The following is a 9,926-nucleotide window of genomic DNA, read 5'->3' as shown; positions in this document are numbered from 1 at the left end:
TTCTCTCTCTCTCTCTCTCTCTCTCTCTCTCTCTCTCTCTCTCTCTCTCTCTGTGTGTGTGTGTGTGTGTGTGTGTGTGTGTGTGTGTCTGTGCTCTTTTCGTAGATATTTATACGCGCTCAATTTTCTCAGGGGATGGCTGAACCGACTTTAACTAACTTATGCTCGTTTGAAAGCTACTATCGAACCATTGATCAAGTTCGAAGACCAAATGGTTGTGACTTTTGGTTCCGGAGATATAATGGTATAAGTGACACTTGTTTTTAACGCTCTTATGTATATAAGGGCGCCAATATTTTGGGATCACCTCTAATTTCTTAAAGCGCTATTTTTCAGAAGTTTAAGCATCTCGAAAATAGTCCTCGTGCAAAATTTGAGCTAAATCGGACATGGGTAAGGGGTTCTGCCCAGCGGTTAAAGTTTGAAAATTTTCATTCTTGAAAAAGCACCATAGGGGAAAGTACATAAAATTTCCGAAATCGAAATTGCATGAAACGTCGAGATTTAGTGTTATCTCAGAAAAAAATTTTTTTGAAAAAATCGACTTTCTGGGACTTCTTTGATATCCCCAGTCCCAGAAAGTCGATATTTTCAACAAAAAAAATCGAGATGACACTAAATCTCTACGTTTCATGCAATTCTTTCTGGCATCAAACATTTTTTTTTCGATTTCGAAAATTTCATGTATGGTGATTTTTCAAGATATATGAAAATTCCACCAAGTGGAAGATATATGAAAATTCCACCAAGGGTTTTAATTTAGGATCACTCTTCTTATACAAATAGGCAACGCAAATGTCAGGTACTAGTTTGGAAAAATGATGCTGACTGTGTGACATAAACACTGAAGCATGCTTTTGTGAACTACTCGAATCAATCTGAATCAATTGGTGTCAAAATTGGTATCCGATAAATTATTTAATAACTGATGAAATTTATTTTCATCAGACTGTATGAAAGAAGAGGAGGCATTATCACACCATTAGGTGGATTAAGAAGGGTTTTCTATATAAGATGAATGGTGGAACTGACATGACTAAGGGAACAGTCGCCCTATTCAATTAATATTATTGATAACTATTGTAATATTTCGATGAAGACGGCGTTAGTGTCTTGATTGTACACTATTACTTCGTTGTTGAACTTAATTACGTAGTAAAGTTTACAGGGCGTTTGGCGCATCTTGCGTCTCAAGTAGGCGAATCAGTTTCTAGTGTAACAATCTTGCTCATGCCCCGTCGAGGAATACCGATCTCAACAAGAACCCACAGATATGTTATTTAAATGTAATCATCGTTAGTCGATCATTGTTCGAACGCGAGCTGTACAAAGATGCACTGATACCCACCCCGCTCCCGAGGGGTAGTGGATTGAGGAAAACAATTCGATCAACGCTCATCGCCCAACCCCGTCGCCTACAGTAGTCTTGCATCTATGAGCGAGAAAACTTTTACAAACTGCGAGAAAACTTTTGTTTTATGCTAATGGCGTCTGTTTATCCTTCGCTATTATGCTTCTCTGTCGGTTGGTCGGTTTGCCTTTCCCTGCCTGACACTGAAACGAGTCGAGTTGAACCGTCGCGTAAGTGTTCTGTGGATAAGTGAAAGAACACCTGCTCGGAATGGAAACAGCATTCCGAGCACAGAGCTGTAGGTATCGCACCGTTACTGGTAACTGGGTGATTGTTAGCAGAATGTCAAACGGCACTTCGATTTGTGAATCTGTTTGAAGTAATGGGGGAAGGAAAAGTAGCATGGAGTTATCAGAACTATTAGCCGAACTGGCATTGGTTAGCAGAATAGGATTCCGTCCAGGGAGTGTTGACAATCAGATTTTCTTCAGAGTAACTTTTACAGCTATTGCGGTTTGTTTTGTTGCGGAATGTTTCAGCGTCTTTTGTAAGAAACGAGGAAAAAAGTCTGAATGTTAAGATTTGTTTTCAATTTGTATTCACATTTCAATCTGGTAAATTTAACAGTTGAACAATAATAAGGTAATATGAGAGAAATTTGTGGCCATGATATTATATGTAGATGTGGAACTAAAGCTTCAAGTTTGACACAGGTCGTAATAAATTCTTATTGTACAGGACTGTGGTTATGCATTTCGGTGGTAAGGTATTTGGAAATATCAACCGTGAAGCATCAACGAGTAAAGCAAAGTCTTGGTATTACATTTCTTTTGTGAAATTTGCCATTATATTGCAATAGACTTGCAATCGATTCTTAAAGTATGCTTAGTGATATGATCCTATTGAAACTAAGTTCTCCCAGGTCGAAGCACAAACATATGACAACTAGCTATTCTCAGTAATGGCTATACCGATTTTCACAAACTTAAATTCATATTAATGGACTTTGGAAGCCATACAAATGCTCTGAATTTTTTTCGATATGATTCCGGTTACGAAATTACACGAAGATTTGTGTAAAGATGTTGATTTCAAGGTTGATTTTTTTATGAAGGCCATGTAAAGAGATGCAATTTCCTTAAAAATTGTTAGTAATTATCTCCAGATTAATGATCTTGTTAGCAGATGACCAAATAATCTCACCTCTGTTATACCGGTCCCCAGTTTTCGGTTCCGTAAGTATCAGAAATAGTGAGCTGAGCTGAAGTAGATCGCTCGTAGTTGCACTTCGTGATTGACCGAATGAGTGGAAATGTACAATGAATTAAGAAAATGAAGCTTGGGAGAAGCAAATCATTTTCACTGTACATACCCACTCACTCCTAACTTTTTGTTAAATGATAAAAAACAACGCTGGCTACGACCAAACGTTGTGCTACTGAGGGAAAGGAAGGAATGTTACTCCGATACTCGTTGTTCCTAGAGACCGCGGGTTCCACTGTATCTCCACGAGCATCACGGGATAGGAGATTTGTTAGTAGGGAGGGAAAGAGATCCGAATATGTTTTAGTAAGCAATATGATCTCAACAAAACCTGATTTTCGATACTCAGGAGAAATATAATAAGTAAGAAAAATATAAAATATCTCCAAGGAATATCTCACCAGTCACCAGAAACAGCTGAGTTATCGAGGTTGGAGTAAAGTCGTTTTGTAGTTTGTTTTAAAAAAAATGGAAAAAACCGAGTTTCGTGTTTTGATAAAACATTGTTTTTTAATGGGTAAAAACACCGTGCAAGCGAAACAATGGATTGAAAAATGTTATCCGGACTTTTGTCCATCAAAAGCAACGATTTGTCGGTGGTTCGCCGAGTTTAAACGTGGTCGTACCGACACAAATGACGCGGAAGGCTCGGGTAGACCTGTGGAAGCCGTTACACCAGAAAATGTGAGTGAAGTGACAAAAATTATAATGAAAGATCATAAAGTGAAGCTCCGTGAGATTGCTGAGATGACACAGATATCATATGGAAGTGTAATCACTATCCTTCATGAAAAATTGAGCATGAAAAAGGTTTTTTCCAAGTGGGTGCCGCGATTGCTTTCGCTGGAACAAAAACAGCAACGAGTCGACGAATGCTCTTTTTGTTCCATCCATGGCGAAATTGAACGAATTGGGCTTTGATGTGCTTTCCCACCCCCCATACTCGCCAGATTTAGCCCCCAGTGATGATCTTAAAAAAATGCTCCAGGGAAAAAGATTTGGCTCAAATGAGGAGATCATCGCTGAAACTGAAGCTTATTTTGAAGGGAAAGATAATTTTTTTTATAAACATATATTGAAAATTGAAAATTGGAAAAACGTTGGAACCATTGTATCACCCTAAAAAGTGATTATGTTGATGAATAAAAAAATATTTTGCAAAAAAAAAAGTTGTTTCCATTGTTAGTCTCGGGACTTATTGATCCATGTGTTATCTATTTCGATCAAATTTTTAACTATACGTATAAAACAACACATTGAAACTGTACTTTTTAGGGAGCAGCACCAGGACCGGTTCCGTAAGTATCAGAAATAGTGGTAATAAAGTCTAAAATGGAACTCACTTCAACATTTAATAGTATTTAAAAAAATTTTTTTTCGGTTCCGACTTCTAGCTTGGGTATAAGGTGATGAATGTTAAAAATTTCAAGCTGTCACTCGAAGTAACGATGCAAAGATCGTGAAAATTCTTCAGAACTGAGCTTGAAACTATTCAAATTCGTAGGCCTTGTTAGTTTATGGCCAATCAAGTTAACATTTACATTCCCAGATTTCGGTTCTGGCAGTACCGGAAATAGTCCTCCAATATCCTTAAAAGGAGCTTACTCCTGTTTTCCAAAAATTGTTGAGCCGATTTTCATAAACTTATATTCGAATGAAAAAAAAAAATGTTATGTTTCCATACAGAACTATTGAATCAACTTCCGGCTCCGGATTTACAAGGTGATGAGGGATTAAACTTTCATATTGTCGTTTAGAATAATGCAAAAAAATTTAAATCTTTCAAATTGAGCTCAAAACTAAAATAATTTTAGAATCGATCTAGTTATTGGGAATTAGATTTGAATTCCGTTTTATCGGCTCTTGGATTCCGATTCCGAAAGTACCGGAAATAATGGTCACGTTCTCCAAAAAGGAGATTACATGATATTTTTTAAATACTTCCTAATGAAAATAGCTATTGCAAATTATTCATGGCCCTTTTTAGCTTTATTATATCAAATCGTTTAGCGTTTTTTTTAAATACTTTCTTCTTCTTTTCTCTCTAATCTTTTGCCCTTTATTCGTTATGCAGTTCAACATAGTACTGTATCGCGACATTACAAGCTAGATATATAGATATATAGAAATATGTAGTACTTTACATAACTCAAAGGTTTAACAGTAAAGAGGAGAATTATTAGCTCACAGAAAAACTGCAAATTTAATAGTTTGTTTCTGTAGAGAAATTTACAAAGATGAGTTAATTTCTCAAAAATAGTAAATAAATTCCTCTACTTCACAGGTCTGGCAAGATGACAGCCCCACAAACTCACATCACATATAACGGCCTCCGGAATCTGGTTCCGGAAGTATCGGAAATAGTGACAACAGATTTTCACAAACAAAGGCCTAAATAAAAGGTATTCCGGAACTACAGGGAGACCGATGGTGCAAATAACTGAAAAACAAACTTCTAATTTTGGCTCAAAACCGAGAACACCATCAAACCACTAGATGGATGAAAGCAGTTTTTTTTCTTGTTTTTGTGGAGAGCATGCTTCCGCATAAATTTGATTCTATAAATTCGTTTTGGTTTATACTGCGACGGATACAATTAAGAAAACCTTTTGAAACTTTTTGATCTAATAGGGTGAATGTTTTTGCAGACCTTCTATAACTGCTAGAATTAAGAAAATCATTTGGAACTTATCATAGTGCAACTGAAACTGAAATGAATACTTTTGTAGATCTTCTATAACTGCTAGTGAAACATGGTAAGGTTAGTGATTCGCTACCTTGTTGTACACTGATATCCAACCTTGTTCTACAATGATTTTTTCGGTACTATCGTATAACTTAAAAACGGTAAGTTGCACAATCGATTTCGATATATTGGAAGAATCTTTCCTAACGTATATAACATAAATAACAGTTTTGCAGCAATTGTAAAATATCTCAAAATTTTAACAAGCTTCAATTCTACTTGGGTTAAGTTATTATATGATGTAGTAATAAAAGTAGGATTTCTTATTATATTATTATTACATTTGGATTCTTATTTATTAGTGTTTTATATTAAATTACACCTAAATTTGTTTGAATACCAAACTCGGAGTACAGTCTTAAGTTCGTCTTTTCGGGCTTGAAAAACTTGACTCTATATGCGAGGTTTGATTAGCTCATCACGCTGTACCTTTCGATTTCAAATTAATTGCGTCTGAAAATAAAATTGATGTTTTAAAATTTTTAATAATTTCTGAACATAATCCACAACAACCCTATAAGGATTCTTAGTGTCAGTAGGATCGTAATATAAGCCAAGCAAAGACTTTGTGCGCTTAGAATCGACTGTGAAATATTTTTAACCAGAAGGAAAGTAATACCAAAACTAAGTCTCTATTTATCATTCCAATTTGAGTCATCTCGACAGGATCTCTTTCCTATACCGATTCGCGGATAACTTTTTGTTTGCATTCCACTAGGAGACATTGTTAAGCACTACCGCTTCCGTAAACTCTTTTCTTCGTTTCGTTTCCGCCCCGCTGAACGCCATCACCGAAAGAGACCAAGTACCCGCGAAAACACTTTTAGCGCAATGAATTATTCATCGATCCTATTCTATGACCAGATGTCCAGGAATGCAGCTACGTTAAGATCAGCCGCCTGTTCCACTCGTTTTCTGTGGTCCTGATGCTGCCAGGCGGTGGCAACAGCTGTGAATTATTTATTCGCAACAAATCCGCTTGCTGTGTGGTGGTGCGGTGTGGCGGCTGTCTTTCCGTGAGTTTACTAGGGAAATCTCAGCGCAATGCAGTGTGCAACTTTGTACTGAATTAAATATTTTCCCCGACATCTAGAAGACGCAACACAACACAAAACAACTAGTAGCAGTTACTAAGTTGTTGCATATAATTTCCTGCACCATTCGGCACCAGGAAGGCCGGTGCCTATTTCGGAGAAAGTATTTGAGAAATAAAGTCCAGATTTCCAGAGGACAGTTTCTATGGAAAAAGCTGCATTCGAGTGGTAAAATAATAGAGCTTTTGTTTAAATATGCTTTTAGTGCCTTTTTGCTTTGGTTGTACTTTACTGAACTAATTTGAATAAATCACTACAAATCATTAACATACACATAAATCATTTTCCTTTCGATACCTTCGGTGAATTCAGAGATACAGAACGTGCTACCGGAAGAAAAATCCGACCATCCATCGAACACGGACTGATTTTCCGCTTATTCAGTTTAACGGATCATGATTAAAAAAGAAGCACGTACTGCAGTCATCAAGAAATTAAAAAGAGCAGAGAATCCGTGAATCTATTTTCAATCAAATTTCTTTTCATTCCGATTGCTTTGATGGGCAGCAACTTCATTTCACACACCTCTTAATTCCCGTCGTATTACACTGGAGAAGCAGGATATTATGGTGAGAAAATACGTTCAAGCACTTGAAAGAGGTAGAACTTACGGCTGTTTTTTTTTTGTCCTAGAAGCAATAATCAAAATGAGTTTTTTTTGCTGATGATTAAAAAGAAGGCCTTTGCCTTTCTACTTTCCAAAAGCATGAGAATCTGAGGCTCGTTTTTGGCGTTGGCTTTTCGTATAGTCAAAAGACGAAAAGGAATCCCATTCATCTTGTAGCACGGTACGAAACAGAAACACCCCCCGACGAGTGAGTGGGAACTGGGTGCTGATTTATACACTTCAATTTATAAAAGTTTATTTTTTCCCTTTGATAACGGTTGGGTCCGGCGCTCATATTAGGAGTTTCACCACCACTTCAAGGTGATAGGTACAACGATTCGTTCGCATACATATAAAGCTACTGTTGTACAGCTCTATCATCAGCATTATAATCATTTTTCTCACTGCTGACGTGACTGGAGCAGATTCTGTATATTTTTTCATCATACCTGATTCGTGCTGTTTGATAACATCTGTGAAATGAGTTTTCGATTCAATGCGTATCGCTCTTTGTTGTCGTTCAAACGGCGGAAGTGATTTATAGGTGCTGAAATACTAAGCGCCTCCACTGATGGAGCGTACGAGTTTACACGCTATGATTTTTTCTTAAATTATTACAGTTCTACTTTCTTTTAAACTGAGTTTCAGTGAATTCAAAGGAACGCCATTTGGTATTTGGTGACTACCTTCTCTCTTATCAATACTATAGGAGTAGATGGTTGATTGACTGCAATATATCCAAGATCGAGTAGAAGGAACACAGTTTAACAGCATAATAATGGCAAAGTGGTAGTATAAATACTGAATCTATTCAAATATCATTAATATCGGCTAAAAGAGATTGCTATTTCTAGATATCTGTCAATTGGCCAACCAGTACAAGTAATGTACTAGACTGGACCAGGCGGGGCGATATGCCAAGTGTTCAACTTAGTTCAAAAAACAAAGCGAATATCTATCGAAATAGGTTCCTTGAGAATAGAATCCAGCCGAACATTGAATTGTGGGTAACACGACATGCAATAATTTTCTATTATAGCATTGTGCAGATATGTTGCAAATTCACATAGCTAAAAGTCTAAAACACCGATACGCCCAATGCAGGTTACAAGCTGTGGAAGCAATATCTGGTCTCTCATTGCCCAGCATCCATTGGTCAGTTCCCAAATCCCCCAACCCCCGGTTTCGCGCATAGCTGTCGTGTTCAGCATACTGTATCGTAGTTAGATATAGTTGAATCATTTTTTGTCCAAATTCTCAATGTACAAATGAACCGACTTTGCCTGTCGGAACGATGTACAGAACGCCTCTTCGTTCCAGCTTTGCTCTCGGTATCATCGAAGCGTGTAGTCTCGAATTGGAAAATAGAGCAACAGCGTGTGTTTCACCAACGAGACAAAATCTGCCCGCATAAGGATCTACTGGCCGATAGGAATCTCTGTATGAGTGCAGCTGGCCACATCTACATATGTGAAGCGTCCACTTGGGTTGAGTTGCTGCTGGGCTGCAGCTTCTGCAAAAAAACATCGGGAAAAATTTTCGACAAATTCAAAATTGGAAACCGTGCCAGGCTGGCTAGTCCATCATCGCTCGGAGTACTAGGAGTACATCGGCAGTAATTGCTCCAGGGTGCAGTTTAGTTGGACTCGAGTAGGTAGACTCAATACCATGATGGATTCATAAATTTGTACTCGGAAAAAAGTGCATCACAAGCAGGACACATCCGGTGAATCTACCAGCAACTAGTGATTGTGGATGCCGTTGTGTTGGAATATTGAAATTAAATATTAATGTTTATGGATTCATTGCAGTTATTAGAAGCAATAGCAACGACGGAAATGAAAGTGGGAAAGTTTGACTAGAGGCCCCGATTGCACGTTCGAACCTTATTTCAAATTAAAGATTACACAACCATAGCATCTGTTTACCTATAAAAGTCTTTTCAAATTAATTTTAGAATTAAAACCCTTCAAAAATGCTTTCAATACTATTGGATCCAGATCGATTTTTTTTTCCTTAAAAGCAACATTCTCCGACTTTGTAGTTATATTTAAAAGTTTGTTTGGTGAAATGTGAAAAAATATAAACTCTTGTCGGTCCCATATAAGAAGTACCCGCATATCAGTCCCATGTAGTACAAATTACATTGAAGTAACATGAAAATATTCGTGCTGTATAACAAATATTTCGTCCAGCAGTGCTATGATTTTGAGTTCGAAAAATTCAAAAAATCGAACATTGAATTTGAATCATCTAAGTTTATGAAAATCGGTAAGGCCACTTGCGATTCAGACGGACCTTGAAGAGAAGGTTGTACTTCTGTTGGGAACGACCCGAAACCTACTACCAAGAAGACTAAACGATTCTTCCCGCCTTGTGTGATTAATCTGCAGAATTGGTCTTCTAAAATCCCGGATAACAAGCGGTACTTTAGTGGGATTCTTGATGCCAGGGTTGATAAAACTACACATTAAAAAAATTCTGTAAATTTACGTCTTCATAGATTCACATAATAGGAGCAATTCAAAGTGTGTAAAGATAAGTCATATATAATTACTTTACAGTTATTTAAACTGCAGCTTACATCGATACAGGCAGAAAAATTATGTTTACATGTTAATGGATGTAACATTGCGTCATCACCGAATAAATTACGGCATACTTGAATTTACGTCATGGGTAAATTAAATTTTTTCCCCAAAAAAAATAATGTTATCAATAAAAATAATAGATTTGAAGGGCGTGTGATTGATTTATTTTTAAAGGAGAACACTATGGTTATTAAAATATTTTCTTCCATGTTAATTTATTTGTTTCAGATAGAACATTAAATGTGCTCTTAGTTTTGTCACTGTTTTGTTTTAA

General features: G+C 36.9%; 1 protein-coding gene across 10 annotated transcripts in view; it reads left to right on the top strand.

Moving 5' to 3' along the window:
* Positions 1 to 9,926, top strand: part of LOC131435488 (uncharacterized) — a 682,557-nt gene that overhangs the window by 114,598 nt on the left and 558,033 nt on the right. For 3 of the 10 annotated variants that reach the window (XM_058603422.1, XM_058603421.1, XM_058603425.1), the window contains exon 2: positions 4,899 to 5,461. The exons of the other annotated variants lie outside the window; for them this stretch is intronic. The gene's annotated coding sequence lies outside the window, so the exon portion shown is untranslated. The remainder of the gene's footprint in view (positions 1 to 4,898; positions 5,462 to 9,926) is intronic. 10 annotated transcript variants of the gene reach the window in all.

The sequence above is a fragment of the Malaya genurostris genome, chromosome 3 (genome assembly GCF_030247185.1).
Source record: "Malaya genurostris strain Urasoe2022 chromosome 3, Malgen_1.1, whole genome shotgun sequence".
NCBI classification, from domain to species: Eukaryota; Metazoa; Arthropoda; class Insecta; order Diptera; family Culicidae; genus Malaya; species Malaya genurostris.
This window is presented reverse-complemented; position numbering and strand designations above follow the sequence as displayed.